This window comes from Pinus tabuliformis, chromosome 9 (assembly GCF_031772625.1).
Source record: "Pinus tabuliformis cultivar Carrire ecotype Pingquan chromosome 9, CPIR1, whole genome shotgun sequence".
Lineage (NCBI taxonomy): Eukaryota > Viridiplantae > Streptophyta > Pinopsida > Pinales > Pinaceae > Pinus > Pinus tabuliformis.
Window position 1 is genome coordinate 1196027186 of NC_142307.1, and position 23974 is coordinate 1196051159.

Sequence of the window (23974 nt, forward strand, 5' to 3'; positions counted from 1 at the left end):
CTATGTAGCAGATATGCTCACCAGAGAAGGAGCTACAAATGTCAAAGAAATCAAAATGTTCAGACCTCTGCATTAAGGAGAAGCATCAATAAGCAAAAGTCCTAAAGAGTCCAGTCCAGTCATAGTATGTCATCAATGTAAATATGAGTTTTGTTGGGGTTGTTTTGTTTTAAGAGTCAAGTCATTACCTATAGAAGTTTTACAAATTGTGTTACAGAAATGGTTTGATTCAGAGTCATGCATGTTAGGATACGGTAGTGAATTTCCTTATAGAGATAGGCCTTGCAGAGTCTTTTATTCATTATCCCGTGAACCTGTTCCCATTTATTTTGGCTTTGTCCAAAGTACATATTGGACCTGGCAAGATTATTTTACAATTCATCAAAGGGCTAGGATACATGGTTATGTCAGAGTCATTTTTTATGCTACACAGGTAGATAGTGCTGTAAATTGGTGGAGTCCTTGGTTTAAATTGTTTTTGTTCAAATATATGCCTAGGGTTACTTGGATGTGTGATAGTGATTTTCCAGACACAATCAACACACTCGTTTGGGAAATCCACATTGCTGCACAAAATGATTATACTGTAGAGTTTGAATTCATTCATGAAGACACAGTAGTAGTCCAGAATGACAGCAATCACCACGAACTAGAATTTAATCTATTCATCAATTTTCGAGGAGAAATTTCTATGGATCCAAGGCACCAACCTTCAAACGTTTTCTCATTTCCTTTCTGCTGTTGTTTTCGAGAAGAAGCACCACCATGGTTAGATGATTCATTGGCACCAGAAATATTTGCTCCTGACATTGAGCAATTATTAGAAAGAGAACAGATAGACATATATGAACAAGATCATGGTGATTCTGATGAAGAATGGGATAATAGTGACTAATGTATATGATCAATCTTTTGATATCATATACACTTTATGTAAATATTTAAGTTTTCGTGGGTTTACTTAAAATATCCTCTTTGTAATTATAATTCGATGTCCTAGATTCTGACCATCTCATCTTTGGATTGCATTATCTTGCTTTTTAGACTGTGTTGGATTTGGTCCCCATATGGCTCTACCTTTTAAGGATGAGATAACAAGTGGTAGTACCCACTTGCCCAAATCCTTTTATTTTACGTACACATACTTTTACTATTTGTCCTTTCGATAAGACTTCTTGCATGATGTTCTTACCGAAAGTAGATTCTCTCTGTTTCAAGTTACCGGTAAAAGTTTTGACTGGTTAACTGGCTAGGATATTATAAATACTAGCTTTGTAAAGATGTAATTCATTCGAGAAATTAAGATCTGTGAGTATTGTGGAAGTTCTTGTGCTGTGTTCTCTAATCGAGTGCCTCTCCTGCTCTACATTTGCGGACTTTCAGTCTGATCTGCTTGCATCACGAGAATAACTCTAGTTTGCTCTCCAGCTTGGTATCAAAGCCATCTGGTTCTTTGTCCTTGAGCTATTTTTCTTATCTGGTTCTCCCATTTTGATTGTATAAGAGTTTGTGTATCTGTGTTGGAGTTATAAGTTGGCGGTAAGGCTTCTATCGAAGACGTTGAGGCGAAGGGTAGCCGTGTTTGTCATCTGGGAGCAAAAAAGCTTAAATCGTTTAGCCAGGTGCATACTTATATTTTCAAATGGTTGGTAATATGGATGGATATGAATTTATTTATGAAAAACCCGAAGATAGAAAATTAGCTAGACAAAAGAGATGGTCTTTTATGAATAAATATTTGAATAAGTCTATTGAAGAGAAATTATATGATGAAAAAGTGCTTGTTCAAGAATTCAAACCACAGCCAAATTGGACACTGCCAGAGATCAAAGTTAATAAGTTATATAGCCTTCCAGTGTTTCAGTTTAAAGCTGCACATTTTTTTAGATTTACTTCCACAAACATTCCTATTTCTACTGGACAAAAAGTTTATCAGTTTCCTTTGATTAATAAAGAAGATATTGAATGGGGAATTGAGCATGGATATAAATATATACATACTGGAATGGTTCAGTTCGGGATAAATCCTCTTGTTAGGCCAGGATTCAATACTTCATGCCTTACTTGTGTTTTGGATTCTAGGATGAATGATTTTCATGATGCCTTGCTAGGTGGTTTCCAGAGCCCTTTAAACAATGGCCCTGTTTGGTCTTCAGTCATTCCTAGATACCAAGTTGCTTTGAATGATCCATATATCAATGAATTCCTGAATGCATACATCCAGTTCAATGGGTTTAATGTAGCCCCACAATCATTAATTTCTCAGTTACATTCTTCAGTTTTCTTAAGATTTGTATCTACTACTATTCCACCTTTAAATTCGAAACTTAACAAAAGAGCAATGAAAGGGTGTGATAGTTGGACGCGGAAACATTGTTCCTCTTCAAGTGGGATTCTCAGAATGTACGCTTCCAGAGGAGTGGAATAGTACATACATCCCTCTATCTCAGAAGTACCCTTAGCTGAAAGTTGTAAAAGAACCTCAACAGTTATCTCTAATAAAACATTCTGATGGATCTTCAGGACTCAAGTTTACAAGTCCTAGTTTGACTAGATCTAAGTCTACATTGGCTAGAAATAAAGCTGTACTTCCTCCAGTTTATCCAGCACAACCAAAGATAACACCTAGAAGATCTTTATCCTCTAGATTGGATGATTGCCAGTTCTGTGTATCAACTCCTCCATCTTCCTCCTCTGCCTCAAAGTTCCAAATAGAAAAATCCCCTGAACATAATGGACAACACCAAGATTGTCAAGAATGTGTAAAACAATTGTTGCCAGATATTAAGAGTTTTACACTTCCAAGAGCTCAAAGTGAAATAATTGCCAAAGTAAATGAAAGGCATTTAGAACCGAGAAATTCCAGGAGAACATTTAAGAATGGTACATTAAAATCAGACTTCTAGTGGATTCAAATGAGGAATTTGACAGATCTAGAACAAAGTGAATCAAAGAAAATGTAGAATTTCACAAACTATCAGATAGTTTGTTTGTTACAAAATATTGATGATATAGCCAAAGATGTCCTTGAAATCAAAGAACATATTAAGAAATTACATGTTGGCTATAATGAAATATTAGGAGTACAAAATGAGCACAAGCAGTCATTGAATGATATATAGTCCATTATGGGGATAATTTCAAAATCCCTAGATCATCTGCAGAATGCTATTTTGAAATCTCATTCACCTCCCAGGTATAGAGAAGTTGATTTGACTAGCTCAAAGTTTTCTACAGCCTCAAGCTCTAATCAACCTCAACATGGTATTAGAAGCTTACTTTTCAAAGGAATAGAAAATGTCAGCATCCCAAAATTTGAAAAGATCAGTAAAGGAATACTTTTAGCTAAAGAAAAAACAGATTTGATGAAAGAAAGACTGAAAGGATTTCCCTCTGTTGAAAGTCTAAGATTACCAAAGAATTATGTTAGTCTTAAGACTTTGATAGAAAATGGCCAACCATCTACTCCTAAAATTCTGGCCATGTCAGGTGTTACTTCCAGGACACTAGGAGATCCGACCCAAGGGGAATCTAGTTCAAAAAGAGAAAGGACTAAATCCATTTTATTTCAAAATAAAGGAACCAAAAATCCTAATGATACATCTGCACATGAAGTAGCAGCAACTAGTCCATTTTCAATATAAAGAGAAAATTTGCAGTCGGTTAATGTCAGATTCGATAATCCTAGTACAAAAGGATATGGTAATACTTTATTGGTAAATATTGATTGTTTATCACATGATGAAGTTATTACTACTCTTCATAATTTACATGCATGGGCATTGCAAAGGAAAGTAGAAACAAAGGCACACTAGTCAAATATAGTCACACAAATTGTTTGGTCTTTCACTGGAATTTTGAAACAATGGTGGGAAAAGTTATCAGAAACAGACAAAAATCAGACAATTGAGCATATTGATGATCCATTAAAAGCATTATGTGATGCCTTAGCACACAAATTTTTAGGTGTTGCTCTTGAAGATTCTGCCCATCATTCTCAACTATTCTTGTCCCAGAGGTTATGCAATATAGATCATCTGCATGATTACTACTGTGTGATGCAAAAGTTGCTATACCAAGCATCTGATCCTCATAACGTTGCATATTTACGATACTATATTGCATCCATGCCAGGAAAGATTCCAGATTTGATTGATCATTATTTTCAATTAAATAAAATCCAGATTGAAAACATATCTTTTGCTGCTTTACATCAGTTGATTGTTACTATATTACAAAAGGAATGTGCTGCAGAAAAGGCAAAGAAAAATTTCAAGAAACAAATGCATTTCAGCACCAAATTATGTAACAATTTTGCAGAAACATATGACTTTGGATGTCACAGTAAGATGAAAAGAAAAGTTGCTAAGAAACATTGCTTTTGTAAGTCAGATAAATCTACTTACAAGAGAAAAGGTTATTATCCAAAGTACAATTCTAAGCGCAGAAGGATCGTATTCAGGAAAAGAGAAAAACCTTCTAAGAAAGTTACTTGCTTTATCTGTGGAAAAGAAGGACATTTTGCTAATAATTGCAAAGAGAAGAAGAACAAAAAACAGGTAAAGATCATGGATATATTCTCCAATATCCACAATCCCCAAGATTGGGATCTCATATCCCATTCGGATGGAGAATACTTTGAAATATCTAGCAGCTCAGATTCTTCAGATGATGATTTACCTGATGTCAGGAAGATAAGTTTAAATTCTGACTCTTCTGATTCTGATGAAACATTCATTCCTGATATTAAGATGCTTCATTTCAGTTCTTCAGATACATTGCAGGCACAAATAGAAAAGGTAAAAACTCAGCTGTCATAGCTCGGTCCCACTCAGTTGACAGTGAAAAGAAGATTGACAGAAAAACTTGAAGGCTTAGAAAAACAGCTGCCTTCAACCAGAAATAAAGTTGTTTTTAAGAATGAAGAATTTATCCATAAGGAGTTTGATTCAATGTTCCAGCCTTTGAAGATCAAAGAAGATATCTATGATTCGAATATGGAAGAAATCAGTACTCCCAAAAAAGAGATTGCAAAAATAGAATCATCAATACAACATAACAGAAATGAAATGATTCAGTTATCTTCCAGATTGCAATATTTACTTGATAAATATGATGATTACAATTCTAAATTGGCAAACCTAGTGTTGAAAGAAGTTTCAGAGGAAGAAATGCCTATGAATCAAAGGATGTTGATTTGGTAAATATTTTAGGCATTGATGATAGAGTAGTTGTTCCTATAAAAATTAAGTTGCCAAAAATAAAGGAATACACTCTTGATGCTCAGATAGACTCAGGCACCATGAGCAGTTGTTGTAGGTATGGAGCTATTCCTGCATATTATTGGCAGCCCACAAAGATTGCTTTTAGAGCTGTTAATAAAGAGCTAATGGAAATAAATCATATAGCTCCTGATTTTACGATATATTTAGGTGATGTTCCTTCATATGCCACCTTGTACAGGTATGATACAGGTTCTGATATTTTATTGGGCCAAGATTTTCTAAAAGGATTCTCCCAGTAACATTTGCAAAAGATTCCGTTGTCGTGACTACCTATGAAGGTCCAGTTACAATCATAGCTAAAAGTGATTATAAAGTTAATGTTCAGCCCAATGAAGAAGATCATCTCCAAAATAGTCTGCAAGATCTTTCAAAAGTCCAAAAGATAATTAAGAATGCCGATCTACATGGTTAGAAAATCCTCCAAGGTATTTTTGAAAAACTTAGAGATGATTGTACAACTAATAGACCAGATGCATTTTGGACCAGAGAGAAATATTTCGTAGCCTTGCCTTATAAAGAAGGATATGTTCCTTGTCCCCAAAAAGCAAGTGCTAATTATATGAGTCCTAAGGAGCAAGAATTGTGCAAGTAGGAAATTACTCAAATTTTAGCACAGAAGCTTATTGAGCCATGCAAAAGTCCGTGGGCATGTCCAACATTTTATGTCAACAAGCACAATGAGCAGAAAAAAGGGAAAAAGAGGCTAGTTATCAACTACAAAGCTTTAAATGAAGCACTCATGCCAATAAGGTATCCACTTCCAAACAAAGAATTCTTACTTCCTAAAATATCAAATATCAAATGTATTTAGTAAGTTTGATCTTAAGAGTGGATTTTGGCAAATTGGCATTCTCCAAGAAGATAGATATAAAACAGCCTTTACAGTCCCACATGGTCAATATCAGTGGACAGTTATGCCATTCAGATTAGAAAATGCCCCATCAGAGTTTTAGAAGCACATGGAAGATATTTTCGGGCAGGAAGAGTATATAATTGTATATATTGATGACCTTCTTGTGTATAGTAGAGATGTAAATACTCATAAGATTCATTTAGAAAAGTTCTATAATTTGGTGTACAAGCATGGCTTGTTCCTCTCAGAGACAGAAGAAAAATTCTAGATTGGAAAAGTCAAAATTGACTACTTAGGTTTACACATTGGGCAAGGAAATATTTAGCTTCAACCTCATGTCCTCTTGAATCTTCTCAAATTTCCAAACATCATTCTAGATATCAAGACACTGCAAAAATTCGTAGGTTGCTTAAACTATATCAGACAGTTTTATGAAAAGCAATCTGATGATACCAAGATATTACAACAAAGACTCAAAAAACGAAAGGTTGAATGGAGTCAGCAAATGATAGTTGCAGTGAAAAATATCAAGAATAAAATCCAGGAATTGCCAAATTTAAAACTTCCAGACACTAATCTGCCTTTTATTCTTGAAACAGATGCTTCAGATCATACTTGGGTAGCAGTCTTATTGCAAAAACATGGCAGGAAAGAATTAGTGTGTGCATATGCTTCAGGATCCTTTGATGATATTGAAATCAAATATCCCTCTTCTCACAGAGAGATTCTAGCAGTAAAGAAAGGAATCAAAAGGTTTCATTTGTTTTTGAAAAGCATCAAATTTGTTGTAAGAACAGATCTTAAGCATATGAAGGGCATACTATCTAACAAAAGATTGCTTGAGCAAGGAAACACAAGGGTGTTGAGATGGGCACTCTAGTTAGAAGGCTTTGATTTTGACATTGTTTACAAGTCTGGAGCAGAAAACTATGTAGCAGATATGCTCACCAGAGAAGGAGCTACAGATGTCAAAGAAATCAAAATGTTTAGACCTCTGCATGAAGGATAAGCATCAACAAGCAAAAGTCCTAAAGAGTCCAGTCCAGTCATAGTATGTCATCAATGTAAATATGAGTTTTGTTGGGATTGTTTTGTTTTAAGAGTCAAGTCATTACCTATAGAAGTTTTGCAAATTATGTTGCAGAAATGGTTTGATTCAGAGTCATGCATGTTAGCATACAGTAGTGAATTGCCTTATAGAGATAGGCCTTGGAGAGTCTTTTATGCATTATCCCGTGAACCTGTTCCCATATATTTTGGTTTTTTCCAAAGTACAGATTAGACCTGGCAAGATTATTTTACCATTCATCAAAGGGCTTGGATACATGGTTATGTCAGAGTCATTTTTTATGCTACACAGGTAGATAGTGCTGTAAATTGGTGGAGTCCTTGGTTTAAATTGTTTATGTTTAAATATATGCCTAGGGTCACTTGGATGTGTGAAAGTGATTTTCCAGACACGATCAACACACTTGTTTGGGAAATCCACATTGCTGCACAAAATGATTACACTGTAGAAAATACTGAAAGATGCTTACAATTAGAAATGGAAAGAAACCAGCTAGGGCGATGGTAGCTTATCTCTTAGAAGAGATGTGGCGGCTACATGCTTCTAAACTGTGTTACAATGAGGTTAGAAGACCTATTTATTGTTGAGAAAAAATGGAAAACCCTAAACATCCAAAAACCTAACCCTAGAAGATGAAATGCCAAACTGTGGGCCTCGTTTGGGTAAATTGGTACATCAACTTCCTAGGGTCGTAACTTTGGCATACGATCTTCGTTTGATGTGCATAATATCTCGTTAGAAAGATCTATTTGAGAACTACAACTTTGGGAAGAGCAACATTGGTCCATATGTTGCTCCCAATTTTCCAAAAAAATGTCGTTTAGAGCCTCAAAATGGCTCTGGAAGTTCAGGACCTGAAAAACTGCTAAAAATAGTAAATTGTGCTACAATTAAGGAAATTGAAAAGCTGAAAGAAACAATGGTGGGAGTCCAAGTGGACTTGGTGGGTGGCCACCAATATCCACCTGGATCATTCCTTCCCCCTTAGGAAGTAATGGTCCCCATTGCATTGAGTTCCTCCATGAGATGAGGAAACTTCTGTTGAACTTGGTCCCTGGTGAGCCACTTGCCCCGATGAAGGAGTTGGCCTGCTTTGACAACTCGATACAGTTGGATATTTTGTTGGTGAGTGTGCTTGATCTGTGTGTCCATGATCCGATCAGTTGCATCTTGTTCCATGCAATTTGGATTTAACTTTGTGGGTGTGAGCTGTTCTGCAATTTCGGTTGTGTCTAGTAATGGTGGAAAGTATGGCCGAAGGCAGTCCACATTGAACACTGGGTGCAGGCTAAGGAATGGGGGAATGCTGATCTCAAATTCATTGTCTCCCACAACCTTGGTAATGGTGTAAGGACCATATCGAAGTGGTCTGAGTTTCCGATAGGCTTCGGTAAGGCGTTCCTTTTGCAAATGCTACTAGACTTTGTCGCCCACCTGAAACTTGTGTGGCACTCAATGTTGATCATTTCTTTGCTTGTACTTGGCATCTAATTTCTCCAAAATGTCATGGACCTACTAGCTAATATGTTGGATGTGCTCAATGAAGCTGTTTGCCTTATCGGTTTCGGACTGGACATGAGCCGAATCTATTTGAGTAGCTGCAAATGGCATGGCCACATCAATGGGACATAGTGGCTGGAATCCCAAGCCCACCTGAAAAGGGTTGTGGCCAATCGAGCTGTGGAGAGCCCAGTTATAGCTGTGTTGAACATAGGGGAGGCTCTCGTCCCATGTGCGTGGATGCTTTGAGTTGTACATGTGCAGAATGTGTACAATCATCCTGTTGACAACCTCTGTTTGGCCATCAGTTTGAGGATGGAAGGCCGTGGATTTAGTGAGTTTGGTGTCCAGCATCGACCAGAGACTGGACCAAAATGTACTGAGGAACCTGCTATCCTGATTTGAGATGATAGACTGTGGGATCCCAAAGTGTACCCACACTCGTTCAAATAAGAGTTTAGTAGTGGCTTCTACTATGATATTCTTCTTGCAGGCCGCCATAATGGCCATCTTTGAGAACCTGTCGACGACCACAAAAACACAATGGTTTCCATGCTTAGTGGAAGGAAGGCTTGACATGTAAACCAAGGAGATGGATTCCCAAGGTCGACTAGGGGTAGGCAGCAGGGTATAGAGGCCTTGCTTCTTGATGGTCGGTTTGGCAATGGCATAGGCAGTGCATGATCTGATGTACTTCCTAACATCCTGTCGAAGATTCGGCCAATAGAAATACTTCTATAGTACTGCCACCATTTTCTTGACCCCAAAATGCCCAACAACCCGGCTGTAGTGTGCTTCCCAAATCATCTTGGCACGCTCGCATGAAGGAACACAAAGGTGACCCAGGTGGCATAACAGGGCATCTTGGAGGTGAAAATCTAGAACATGCTGAACCTCCAAGAGTGTCTAGTATGTGTGGGCGAATTCTGGGTCGCTTTTATAGAGAAGTGGCCATTCATAAGTCTCGTGCCCACAAGAGTTGAACACGGTGGTTAATGCCATGATCGGTGGTCGACTGAGGCAATCTGCGACATAATTGGTGCTGCCCTTCTTATACTTGATATTCAAATGTAACTATTGCAGGTATTTGGACCACTTCTGATGGCGAACATTCTACAATTCCCCTTGGGTCTGTATGAACTGGAGTGGTCGGTTGTCTGTGTGGATGACCGTTTCCTTCCCCAAAATGAAATGTTTCCATTGCCGGTAGGCCTGCATAATGGAATACATCTCTTTGTCATAAGTGGGATACTTCCGGACTGTGTCTGAAAGTGTCTCACTATGATATGCCACTGGATGCCTGTGTTGAGTAAGGACTGCCCCAATAGCATAGTCAGAGGCATCTGTCTTGACCTCAAATGGTTGTTGCAAGTCTGGTAATGCGAGCACTGGTGCTGAGCAGGGGAAATCTTTCAACTCTGTGAATGCCTTCTGTTGAGATTCAGACCAAAATAATTTTGCTTTCGCTCCTCCCTTGGTGACTTGACTCAAGGGCCAAGTGATATGAGAAAATCCCAACACGAACCTGTGGTAGAAGTTGGCAAGACCTAGAAAGTTGCGAAGCTCTGTTAGAGTGGTTGGAGAGGGCCAATCTCGAATGACTTGGATCTTGAATTAATCCACATGCACCCCCTGTCCATCAATAATGTATCTCAGCTACTGAACCTTGGTCATGCCAAAAGTGTATTTCTCCAAATTGGCACATAACTTGTGTTGCCGCAGTGTTTGGAGAACCTGTCGGATGTGGTGGAGGTGCTCTTCCCAGCTCTGGCTGAAGATTAGGATGTCATCCAAGTATACCACTACAAATGAGTTGGTGAATGGCCGCAAGATGTCATCCATTAGCCTCATGAAGGTTGCTGGAGCATTCGTCAATCCGAAAGGCATAACCAACCATTCAAAAAGGCCCTTCTTGGCTTTTAAGGCAGTCTTCCACACATTGGAGGGATCGATTAGTACCTGGTGATATCCTAATTTCAAATCGATCTTGCTGAAATATTTTCCCCCCTTCAATTGGTCCAGAAGGTCATCAATCCGTGGGATCAGGTACCTATTACGGACAATGATCTTGTTCAGTGCCTGATAGTCAATACAGAGTTTCCAAGTCCCATCCTTCTTCTGTACCAACACGATCAGGCTTCCACAAGGCGATGAACTCGGATGAATGTGACCTTTCTGTAGTAGATCCTAAATCTGCCTCTTGATTTCATTGTTATCCAAAACGGAGCACCGGTAGATTGGTCCATTGGGCAGCGACGCACCTGGGGTCAGATCGATGGAGTGCTTGACCTGACAGTGCAGAGGAACCCTTGCGGGGGAGGTGAAGATGTCCTTGTACTCCTCCACGACCTTGTCCATCTATAGTTTTCGTGCGAAGGGGCCTTGTCTGGAGGTTGTGGCCATCATCTTCTTCTTTCCTTGAGGGTGTATCATCAGGAAAACAAATTTCCCGGTTTTGGAAATGAGCTTACTGCATTGTTTTACAGTAACCAAAGAGATGGCGGTAGGCGGTGCTACCTCCGGTATCCTGTACAACTTATTTCCCAAAGTACTAATAACAACACGGGGCCTTGATTCATACACAACATGTCACTTCCACAAATATGGTTGTCCTAATAGTACATCACAAACTTCAAGGGGATCAATGTCAGACAATACCTCATCCGTGAATGGTTTGATGTTGTATGGAAGGCGACACTGCCGGCTCACGCGAAGATCCTGTCCTTGGTGAAGCAACCTGGTGGTGTACGGTTGTGGATGTGCTGTGGTTGGTAAGCCCAACCGCTTCATGACCTCTGCGAAAATGAGGTTATTTTGGCTCTCGCTATTGACAATGAACTGTAGCGGGGATCCCTTCACCCACATACAGGAGTGGAAGAGATGCCCCTCCTCCTCTGGATCTTCGGGTTCCTCCTTTTGGATCTTTGTGGTGGCAACGATGGCGTTGGGCTCCACATTGATAATCTACTTCCCTTTGTCATTCCCCTTGTCGGGTTCTGACTTAGAGTCGGAACATGCATATGATACTGAAACCTTTAGCTCAGCCACCAGTGGTTGCTTGGCCAGACACTCACTTGTGTTGTGAGTGGAGCTCTTATGGAACTCACACAATTTCCCCGTGTCCTTTTTCGGCTTTGCGACACTATTCTTTCCTTGCAGCTTTGGCGGGTTGTCTTGGGCCACCCCACCTTGGCTTTGTCCTTTGTTCTGCAGTTTGGGGGCACCTTTCGCTTGCTTCGAATTCGAAAATCCAAAGTCTCGCTTCTTCTGTTTAAACTTTTGCTCGACCTTGATGGCATATCAGTATGCCATGCTGAGCGAGGAGATGTTCAAGAATTCTATTTCTTCCTGGATGTACTTGTGCAGGAAACCGCAATATTTGAGTATCAAATGCTGCTCCGAATACTTGATACCCAACTTTGTACGAAGGGTATGGAAAATATTGGTAAACTCCAGCACATCTTGGTCCCTTCCCTGCTGCAGCGTGGTCCACTTTATGTATTGATCCTCATAGCTTCCGACAGGGTAGTAATGCTCCTTGATGGCATCCCGAAATGAATTCTAGGTGGGTGTGGTTGAAAATAGTGAGTCGATATTTTCATCCTTCTGCTTGTAGTAGGTTTCCCACTAGTCCTTGATGTGGGGGGCTGCTTTGAGAAGAGCGAAAACAAGCTTTTACCGACTCGAAAATTCATGAACAGAAAAACAACCCTCTAGCAGATTTAACCATTTATCTATGGCATCTGTGTCTATCTAACCCTCGAATATGGGGATTTCAAAATTAACTTGTACCTTAAAGGGCGTGGCATTTCCAGAGTAGCTGCTGGAAGCCGATGCGCCTCTAGGTAGTTGCTGAAGGATATGCGCAAATTTGTCCATCATTGTGTTCCTTTGTCGCTCGAGGGCTTCTTCGAGCAAAATTTTGATAGGATCTCCTGCCCCCTTGTCTTTCTTCTCATCCGCCATGGGAGGCCGTCGGGATTTGCGAGGCTGGTCTTGCAAAGGTTCGACCAGTTCAAGCCCTAACTCCTTATATCTCGGCCTCGTTGGGGACATGCAAAGAAAAACAAAGAAAGAAGCAGACTGCTCTGATACCATTGATCCAGATTTAAATAGGAACGCAACAAATTACAAAGATAACCATAAATACAGATATGCAGCAGAAATAATACTTCATTTCATTACTGTAAAATACTGAAATATGCTTACAAACAGAAATGGAAAGAAACTAGCTAGGGCGATGGTAACTTATCTCTGAGAAGAGATGTGGCGGCTACATGCCTCTGAACTGTGTTACAATGAGGCTCGAAGGCCTATTTATTGTTTAGAAACAATGGAAAACCCTAAACATCCAAAAACCTAACCCTAGAAGATGAAACACCAAACCGTGGGCCCCGTTTGGGTAAATTGGTACATCAACTTCCTGGGGTCGTAACTTTGGCATAAAATCTCCGTTTGACGCGCATAATATCTCGTTAGAAAGATCTATCCGAGAAATACAACTTGGGGAAGAGCAACATTGGTCCATATGTTGCTCCCAGTTTTCCCAAAAAACGTCGTTTAGGGCCTCAAAACAACTTCGGAAGTTCAGGACCCGAAAAGCTGCAAAAAATAGTAAATTGTGCTACAATTAAGGAAACTAAAAAGCTAAAAGAAACAATGGTGGGGGTCCAAGTGGACTTGGTGGGTGGACACCAATATCCACCTGGATCAAGACTTCTTCTAGGTCACCATTTAGAAATGTAGATTTAAGATCCATTTGATAGACTTTGAAATTATGAAAGCTTGAAAAGAAAGAAACATTCTTATGGCTTCAAGTCTTGCCATAGGTGCAAATGTTTCTTCAAAGTCTCTTCCTTCTTGTTGTGCATAGCCTTTGTATACAAGTGTTTCTTTGTTTCTAATTACCTCTCCATTTTCATTTAATTTGTTTTTGAATACCCATTTTGTCCCAATAACATTTTTATCATGAGGTCTTGGTACTAATTCCCATGTATGGTTCTTTTCTATTTGGTCAAGTTCTTCATCCATAGCCTTAACACAACATTCATATTTTCTAGCTTGATTTACATTTTGTGGTTCCATTGTGGATAGTAAGGCTAGATAAATAGGAGTTTCAACAAGAGTTCTTCTAGTTTGTACTCTTGCCTCCTTATCACCTAGAATTTGAGATTCTGGATGATTTTTCTAAACATACCTTGATGGAGTCTTTTCTGATGCTTATGTAATGTCACTTCTTTTGATGCTTCATTGATTCTTTCTCCAACATTCTTTTGGCTTTTTGTAGGAGTATCTTCGTCATTTGCTAGTGCTTCCTTTTTGGTACATGTGGATGCTTCATCAATCACAACATCAATGCATTCAAAAATATTTTGAATTATTTTATTGTAGCATTTGTATCATTTTCTTCTAGAGGAGTATCCAATGATAATTCCTTCGTCAACTCTAGCTTCAAACTTTCCAAGTTTATCATCATTATTCTTTATGTAACATTTCCTTCCAAAAACTATAAAATGATTAACAATTGGAGGTTTACCAAACCATAGTTCATGAGGAGTTTTGTCACTGTTTACCCGACCATGAGCTTTGTTCAAGATAATTACTGTTGTATGTGCTACTTCCCCCCAGAAGGTATGAGGTGTTCCAGATTCATCAAGCATGACACGTGCCATTTTTTGGATTGTTTTATTCATTCTTTTTGCCACTCTATTTTGTTGAGGAGTTTTAGCTATAGAAAACTTCCTCTTGATGCCATCTTGTTCACAAAATTCGAAAAAAACACCTAATATAAATTCTCCTCCTCTATTAGATCTAAGACATTTGATTTTCAAATCTAACTCATTTTCTACTAGGGCTTTGAAGACTTTAAATTTATCAAATGCTTCATCTTTATGCTTTAATAAGCCAATCCAACACATGAGAGTAAAATAATCAATGAATAACATGAAGTATTGTTCCCCTCGAGGAGACTTCTTTCTCATAGGACCACACAAATCAATATGAATAAGTTAAAGTGGCTTAATTGAAGTACCTTATTTGGCATTAAACTGCACCTTGGGCTGCTTACCAAATTGACATTATTTTCATATGGTACCTTCTGGTAGAGAGATGTTAGGAAAGTCGCGAACTTCTCCCATTCTGTTTGACTTTTATAGTTGACTGAAGCTTAGGTGTCCCAATATTTTGTGCAGAGCCAACTTTCTTCTTATTTTCTCAAGTAACAATGTTCTAAACTGCCTTCCAGGACATAGACATTACATGGAGTTCTCGTCCCTTTATTATGATTTTAACTGCATCGAGATTCTGAACCATACAGTTCTTTGATATGAAAATAACCTCATGCCCTTGGTAACACATATGACTAACACTCAACAAGTTATTTTTTAATCCATCAACAAAAAAAACATTCCCATCTTTAAATTTTTCTTTCAGCAAAACAATTCCTTTTCCTTTGATAGCAGCAGGTGAATTATTTCCAAAGGTTACGTTATTTTCTTTCTTTATTTCATTAAAGGACATAAACATACTTGTATCACCTATCATATGCTTTGAGCATCCACTCTCAATGTACCACATATTTTCTTTATCTCCTGCATATAAAGCTAGACCACAACTTTTAGATTCAATGGTCTTCTTTTTCCATACCTTAGATGTTGTTTCCTCGTGTTCATTTTGAGGTGTTGATTGCATTTTTCTAATGCATTAAGATTCTTTATACGCAAAGTTATTGAAAATAGAACATTAATTTTCATCTTGAAGAGGTGAGAAAGTATTGTAAGAGTATTTATTTACCCCAATCTCATTCTTTTTCTTTCTAGCTTCTCTAGTCATGATAGTGTAAGAAACACACTGAGTAGCCTTATGACCAAAATTATGACAAGTGAAGCATTAAACATTAAAGTAGAAGTTTCTAGGAGTATAGTACCTTCTTGTGTAGTTTTCCCTTTTATTTTAGTAAGGGAGATTTACTTGAGAAGTGTTTGATCCTTTATTCTTTTCTTGAAGGTTGGAGTTTTGTTGACTCCTTCCTTTTACTGCATTGAGATAGTTTCTTGTACCTGTTTCAGAACGATTTACAGTCTTTGATGATTTTCCAGTGTATCCATGACTTGTTTTTATGAGAGGAGAGCATTGCATTTTTATGATTTCATCTAAGGTTTCAGATCCTTTAGCAAACCTAAGATTTAGACCCTTTGTTTTCTCAATTTCCTTCCTTAGACTTACTATTTCTAGTTCTAACTTTTCATTATGCTTCTCCTTTTCTAGGATTTGTTTCTTTAGAGTTTCTTCTACTAGTTTAGCTTCTTCCAAACGAATTTTAAGCTGAATTATTTCTTCAATAAAATTATCCTTATCTTCTAGGGAATCCATAAAAACATCATCAGTCTCATCAATACATTTATCTTCAAATGCCATAAGTAATTGATATTCTTGATCAGACTCACCTTCTTCGTCATTTGAAATACCATCACTATCTTCGTGAGTGTAGAAGCTTCTTTTGTTTTTGATATTTCCTCTAAAATTTTATTTTTCTGAATTATTCCCTTTCTCATGATTTTCTTTATAAGGAAATTTGGTAGCATAGTGACCAACTCTTCCGCAAGAAAAACATTTGAAACGAAGCTTACCTCCGAATCTGCCAGTACCTAGTTGAAGTTTCTTCATGAAATTTGCCTCTTATTCATCTGATACGTAACATGGTTCCTTGGATTCCTCATTTTATTTTCCTTTAGAAGTAGCATTGGGTGCAACTTCTCTAAAATCTAAGGGATCCCCTTTATCATTTCATAGGCTGTTAGAATCCCATGAAATTTTTCAATAATAAGGTTCTTCAAATCCTGCATTTCTTCAATGGAAAATACTTTTGAATTGAATTTTGGAGTTAGAGTTCTTAATATTTTCTCAACCATAGATGATTCTTTTACTTCGTCACCAATATTTTTCATTGAATTAACGATCTCATCTACTCTAAGAAATAAACTTTCAATGCTTCCGTCATTATGCATTCTCAAAGTTTCATATTGAATTCTAAATGTTTGAAGTTTGGCACTCTTTACCTTGGGGTTGCCTTCATAACTTTGGATGATCTTATCCCATATAACCTTTGCTATATTTAGCTGCATGAATTTGACAAATTCTAATTCTTCCAATCTTCCTAACAGCACATTAACAACTTTTGCATTGGTCTCATAATTTTCTTTTCTGCTTCATCTGTGGGAATGGCAGATGGATATTGATACCCTCCTTCACAAATTCCCTAAACATCAGCTCCAAGTAGCTGTATGTAACCTCTTGTTATGACCTTCTAGAAAACCAAATTGGATCCATTAAACAATGGTGGCCAGATGGATTCTGCACCCTCTTGATTTCTCATCTTGATGAATATTCCTTCAAGCGATCAAGCTTTTTTTGAAGGGCCTACTCTGATTCCTATTGTTAGGAAAAATACTGGGGGGGTGAATCAATATTTTAAAACTTACTTGACCTTCTGATTTTCTGTTCATATTTCTATACGCGAATTTAATGAATTAAACCTATGTATGTACACTACTATTATGCAGACAACCAACGTAAATCCAGTTAACTATGTTTTCAATTACTTCTTCATCATTTTAACTTGAACCAGTGTATCAGTCCTGCATTAGGTATTAATTAAACAGTAAACAAGTGTAGTAAGACTATAATAAATAATCACACATAGCCAACACATATGAACACCATGATTTTTAGGTGGAAACCCAATGTGGAAAAAAGCCACCATTATTGTTGTCTCTGTCTTCTTCTTAAAAAAAAATTCTTTACAATATTGTATTGGTGCATAATTATACCAGCATGCAAGAACCCACCCGTAGAAGGCTACAACCTTCTCTCATTCTCCAGCACCTACTGGAAGAAAGCTACAAGCCCCTTAACTTCAATTCCTCATGGATCACTTTTCAAAATGTTTCAGATTGGATCCACCTAATCAACCTGTTGGCCACCTTTCATCAAATTTTCATACTGGACCCATTACCATCATCAAATCACTGAATCAAATAATTCATATCAATCACTGAATCTTATTTCAACCAATCAATTTAAACCAGAACAAATCATGCGAATGTACTGTCAATCATCAAACAATACATTGTTATTGAAACCAATTGGTGCCACTGCAAACCCTGATCAACAATGTGTCAAAATATATACGCTACTATTCTTAAGCATATTTACATATATACGCACTTTCAATGAAACATACATGTGTACATATCTTAAAAACACTGAACCCTCAAACTGAATCACTGCACTGTTGAAATCAATCACAAACACATATATCCTTCATCACAAATTTCTGAGCTACTTACAGATGATTCATACAAGTTCAATATTTCATTCACAAACCATTCAACTTCATCAACACTATCACATACAAATTATTATGAAGAAGACCTTATCAACAGACAATAGTAATAATAGAAAGACTAATTAGACATCATTAACTGCACATACTTCAAAAACCATATCATATGTATGTGACCCTTACAAAATGCATCTGCATGTGTACACACATTTCACGAAGCATATCCATGTACATATCTGTTCATCTTGTAGAATCAATACACGACTATACATAGGTAAACCTGCGTATGCATGTGCCTTTTTTGAGATAAACTTGTGTATATATATGTAATTATTGACTCATTCCTTCGCTGCACAACAAAACTTTAGTCAAACCCAAATATCGGCCAACCCATTAACAAACATACATTAGAACATTGTTATCAAAAACCAACCCATAAGAAAATCATGTAGTCATTTCAGATCTACAAGATCTTATCCCAAAACACATTTCTTGTGCCACCTTATTTCAGATTAAACAATTCATCAATATCCCATTACTTTCACAGCAAACACTTTCATCTTCATCTCCATATATAATTTAGGCCTTAGCCAATACCACAGGTCAAATCCTTAGTAATGCCGATGGTATTTTTATACATGATCAAATATTCATGGTCGCGCTCATTACTATGGGCCAATACAATGGTAAAGATCCCTGGTATTTAGGATACCATGGTGTGGAAACTATACGCGCGTTTTCTGCTCCATACTCGTGTATGTACATGAATTTGCTTCACAGAACCTGTGTGTATTTATCAAAACATCCTCTTCATCATTCTAGTGTCTTTGGATTGTTATGCCTTTGTTTAAACTCTCTGCCACACGTGTGCTAGCTTGTAAAAACATCCTGTTATCATCATGTTGACGAACTTCATCAAGTAGGTTTCCATCAAGGACAACACATTCTTCATAATGCCAACAATTGACCCTCCAAGATCACATATAAATTGACCTTCATTGACTTCACTTGGAGGAATCACATAACACATCAATTCATCTTCTATTGGTTTGTAAACTTCTGAAATTGCAGGGTCGATTTCACATGTACGAAGGAGAGAGAGGACTGTTCTTTTGACTATGGTGACTTTTTAATTTTTAGCCTTCTTTGACCAACATTGAATTGGGGTGACTTTGACTTGGTTTGGTTGATTTTCTGATAAAAAATTGCCTCATTCTTATGTGTTGTTTGCATGAAATGTCAATGTCTTTGAATTTGTTGCAACTCCACGTAAAGATTGTTCCAACTCCACCAAAATTATTGTTAAAAGAATACTTTTGAAGGTATTCTAGTTGTGGGAATTGAACATAATAATGATAAGTTGATCCTAGTAATCGTGGATTGAAACATCATAAGTTAGATCACTTGTTTTTCTTGTTCATGATTGGTTAATGGAGACATGTGTTTTAAGAAGGCCTTTCAAATGAAAAATGCAATTTTGACAAAATGGGAAAACCATTGTTTGAATTTTTTTAAGGTGATATTGGGAAAGAGTTATTGTCTTTTATAAGTAGAGTAAGCATAGAGGTGTTAACAAGTGGTGTTGATTACTATGCATTAAAAGGTGGAAGCATCAATATTTATTAACCTATGTGCTCTACACTATGTATTTTATGGGGAACTTAATAGATCAACACAAGAAGCATATTATAATAGCATGTATGTATACCCAACATATGTCGCAAATTCCCAAGAGAATATCAACATTGCCGCAGAAGAATCAATGTTGAACATAACAGAAAATGAATCAACGTTGCCACACAAGAACCAACATAGTTGCTCCACAAGAACCTATTATGGGAATAAGAGAAATGATTTAGGTCATCAACATTATTTTGGTAAAATCATTAATGGAGGGAAAATGGAAAGGCAACAATAAAATCATTCAAGGTAAAGGGTAGATTCTTGGCAGAGGTATTTGGTTGCGTCATACTTGGTTTTTTTTAAATAAACAAGAAAGTTTGATGCACTTATTCCTAACTGGTAGTCCTAAAGAAATGTGGACAAGATTTTTTTTTAGGGGTAGAATGAAAATGGTGAGAGTTCCATGGGAGATGGTGTTCATGAAACTAAGCAAAATAGAGTGAGGATGGAAAATTACATTCTGCTACAATTGTTGTCAATGAGATGTCTGGTACAATAATGCAGGTTGGGCGCTTTTGAAAAGTTAGATGACTCTTTATTGTCAACTCTATCTTGTTTGTATGAGGACATGCAATATTGCAGGTGTGGGGGAGACGTTGAGTCACCAAATTGTCACCCTTTTCACCATTCTAGACACCCATTTTTAATCATTTTACCCCACTTCGTTTCTTGTCTATTACCCATCTTGTCGTGTTTCTCAGTGAATGTGCCACAATAATATTATGAATGTTAAAGTAGTTAATTATCATTATTTTCCTTTATTTTTAATGAAATATAAAGGATTATTGTTGGTTTTACTAATGATGGTTTTCCTAGTGCTGTTCAAGTGGTTCCTGTGCACTTACTATAACCAACCTCATGCTTTGTTATAGACATTTTTGTGCCTTACAGCATGAAGCATGAAATGTCAATAATCTAAGGGATCCAAAGTCCCTAAACATGTTGTTCCTACCCCTAGAGGAACAAGGTCAGCAAACCACAGCACTAAATATCAGTTCTCCACCTGAAAACACTCAAAAACAAGCTAATTCTGGATCATGTCAACTGCTCCACTGAGCATCTGCGCTGAATGTTAACTGCTCCACTCTGTACCTGCGCTGAATGTCAAAAGCAATGAAGGCTACCTGCGCTGGGCGAGATTGGCCAATTGGCACAGTCATTCCTCAAGGTGTCAAATGCCCAGGAAGCTTCCAAAATGACACTTGGATCAAGGAATTCACCTTGTGATGAGTAAGAGGATCTAGATCTCCAAGTGGAAGCAAGAAACTCCAAGTGGACTCAAGAACTGAAGAATAACTGAAGTGGGAGAGGACACTAGTCAGCTTCATGCCAGCCTCAAGCTGACTCATCCTTTCTCCAAAACTCCTATATATAGAGCTCTCTCATGAGGTCTAAGGAGGCTGGAATCTTGTGAATGTAAGGAAGTGCTGTTGGTTTGAATATAGAACTATTGGGTGGTTTGATTGAAGGAGGTGAAGAGGAGATTTCTTTCTGCTGGGAGGTGTTGCTGGATTGGGCCTTTTATGGTTGTAACACTCTCAAAACTTTACTTCTTCCATTAATAAAGCATTTGAGGTTATTCTATATGCATGTGTCTCAATGGCTTTTTGATACTTGCGTATTTGATTTATTCTAATCCTTGAATCAGTTATGAATGTATGCTTCTTGTAGTTTCCCTCTCTTGCTATTTTGCAGGATCTTTGTGTAACTGGGCCAGTGAAAGAGCAAGGAGCTGGGAGCAAGCAGCAACGAGAGAAGATTGGATCAATCATTAGCGAAAGACAACGGTTAGTGGATCTCTTTCTCCCCTCTCTCACATCTCATAAAGAAGTAATCTTGAATAGCTTTGCATTCAGTTGTTGCTGAGGTACTATCACCCTTAGACTGGGATAGGGTCATTCCGTATTGGATACTTTTCCCCACAACAAATTGGCGACTCCGCTGGGGACCGTATCTTGTTGGTTGTTTGTGTTTTTTCTATTCATTTTATAAACACAGGTAGTGCCAAATCGAACTGCATTTGGATCTTTCAAATGCAAAGTAGAGGGCAGCTACTCTAGCTCAGTTTCTGGGCAAGTTTATGATTTGAAGAAGCTGATCCACAAGGACTCTAATAAGCTCTTAGTGATAGCTTTTCATCCTCCTTGTCATCCCTTAGTGTGTACTTGACTGATAGCTTCTGATTTGACCAAAAACTGTGAATTTTTGAGCAATCCGTGACCCGGAAACCAAGAGAAACGAAAGTTTCGTTCTTCAGTGCAGGATGTGTGAAGGCTGTCTGCATTTCAACGCAGTTCCCGAAGGGGCTACCTGCGCTGAAGGTCAAACTGCCTGTGTCCCACCTGCGCTGAACCAGTCTTGCCTTGTGCTACTGGGGTTTCCTGTTGTTTCTTGCCCTGTTTTCACTCTTGTTTTGCTGCCTGTTACCAGTCAATGTACCTATCTGAAACCAACTTTCCTTGCCACTATTCCGCCTCGGTTGTATAAAGAAACTGTGTTTGTTCTTTGTGTATTTCTTGTATCATTTACAGTTTCCCATAACGAAAGTGAACTAGTCTTGCTGTGGCCTCTTAGATCTAGACCTGTGAAAAAGTGTCGTTTTGATCCTAAGAGTTAGTTTGTTTGCTGTTCATAGCTGATTGAGCTTTTGCTTTCGTCATATGGTTTGAATTTATGTATTTCTAGTGTCGAAACAAGTAAATCTTAAGGTGTCTTTTGATTTTGGACAAGCTTGTTTGCTTTCACTTGAAATTGAATTTGAAATTATACAACAGCTTTCTTTTTGTGTCGCACAAACATTAAGGAAGAGAAAAGAAATACCTGCATTTTGCATTTTGCATGTAAGTTTGCTTGTTGATTTAGGAAAAAGTGCATTAGTGTGTGCTCTTTGATCTGTGTGAAAAGATTTTGTCTCTCTTTTCCCTCAGTAGTTAAGATTTTCATAAGTCGAAAAGATTGAAAAAGCTTGCTTCTCATCTTAGACTGCATTTAGGAATTTGTATCAAAACATCTCGTGGTGAACCTTGAAAGGCAAACTTTAAAAAGATCAACTTAAAATATATTGAATGAACCTAACAACGCTTTGAAACATAACACAAACACATAGAGGTCTAAGCTAGAGACGTGTTCCGGCGTCGTTAAACGTAGTGACTATCGATCTCGACGAAGGTGGGTGATTCCTCCTGAGAGTCGGTGGCACTAATACGGACTTGTGCTCCCACGTACCGTCACGTATATATTGGGAGACCCCTATAGGAACAAAGCCTTTATCCATAGGAAACCGTGTCGGCCGCCCTACTGATCGCAATGCAGTGAACACAGCATTCACGAAGATCGACCACCCGTACCGTAAAACGTATTCTGTGGTTTTGTGAAAGGTTTGGCACACCCTCTGCCTAGATCTCCAGAGAAGTTTCTTTTGGCCTTTTTCAAACTCTATAACTGAAAAAGTCCAACCGAGCATTTGTCACTTCGGGCTCGTTAATACATCGAAGGAGACTAGAGTCATCTTTAGCTTTTTCTCGACTCTTAAAAAGTGAAAAAGCAAGTTGTGTCTAAAAGCGTCTAATAAAATTCATTCAATTCGGAAACACAAATTTCCCCTTTTAATATTTTGGTTGATCGAGTAATCCGCAATCATGGAAGAAAGTCAATTGAAACCCCGTCGTTCGCGGAGGCTTACGAGTCAACCGTCTTTGTCTGAGGAATCGAAAACAGTACGGACAAAGCGAACTCGTTTAACCGGTTCAAAATCTCCTATAAAAGTTAGAACTAGTGTTCCAACTACATCTGAGGTTCCGGTTACTCCTAACATTTCTGGAAACCCTGCCTCTATAGAAGAAGCTCAACAGCCACAGAAGGACAGTAATACTGATCCTAGTTTGGGGGCAAATACTTGTGTAACTGAACCAGTTCCATCTGTAACCGGTCCAGAGAGTTTTGTTCCTCAAACAACTGTCGCTGTCGAAGCAACCACTTCTTCGGCACCAGAAATATTTTACGGACCTGACGGTCTTCCTCTTCCACCAGGTTTGATTGCGATAGAGGAAATTGCAGAGGATCCACAAGCAAGTACTCCAACTTATTTTGGAGTCGGGGTCACTCTTTTTCCTTCATCAGAAGTTAATCCACCACAAGTGGAAGTCCCTGTAGAATCGCTAGGAAATCTATTGGATAGACTTAAGATGTCTGAACAACCGTCATCATCTAGGACTGTGTCAAATGACACAGCGACAGCAGAA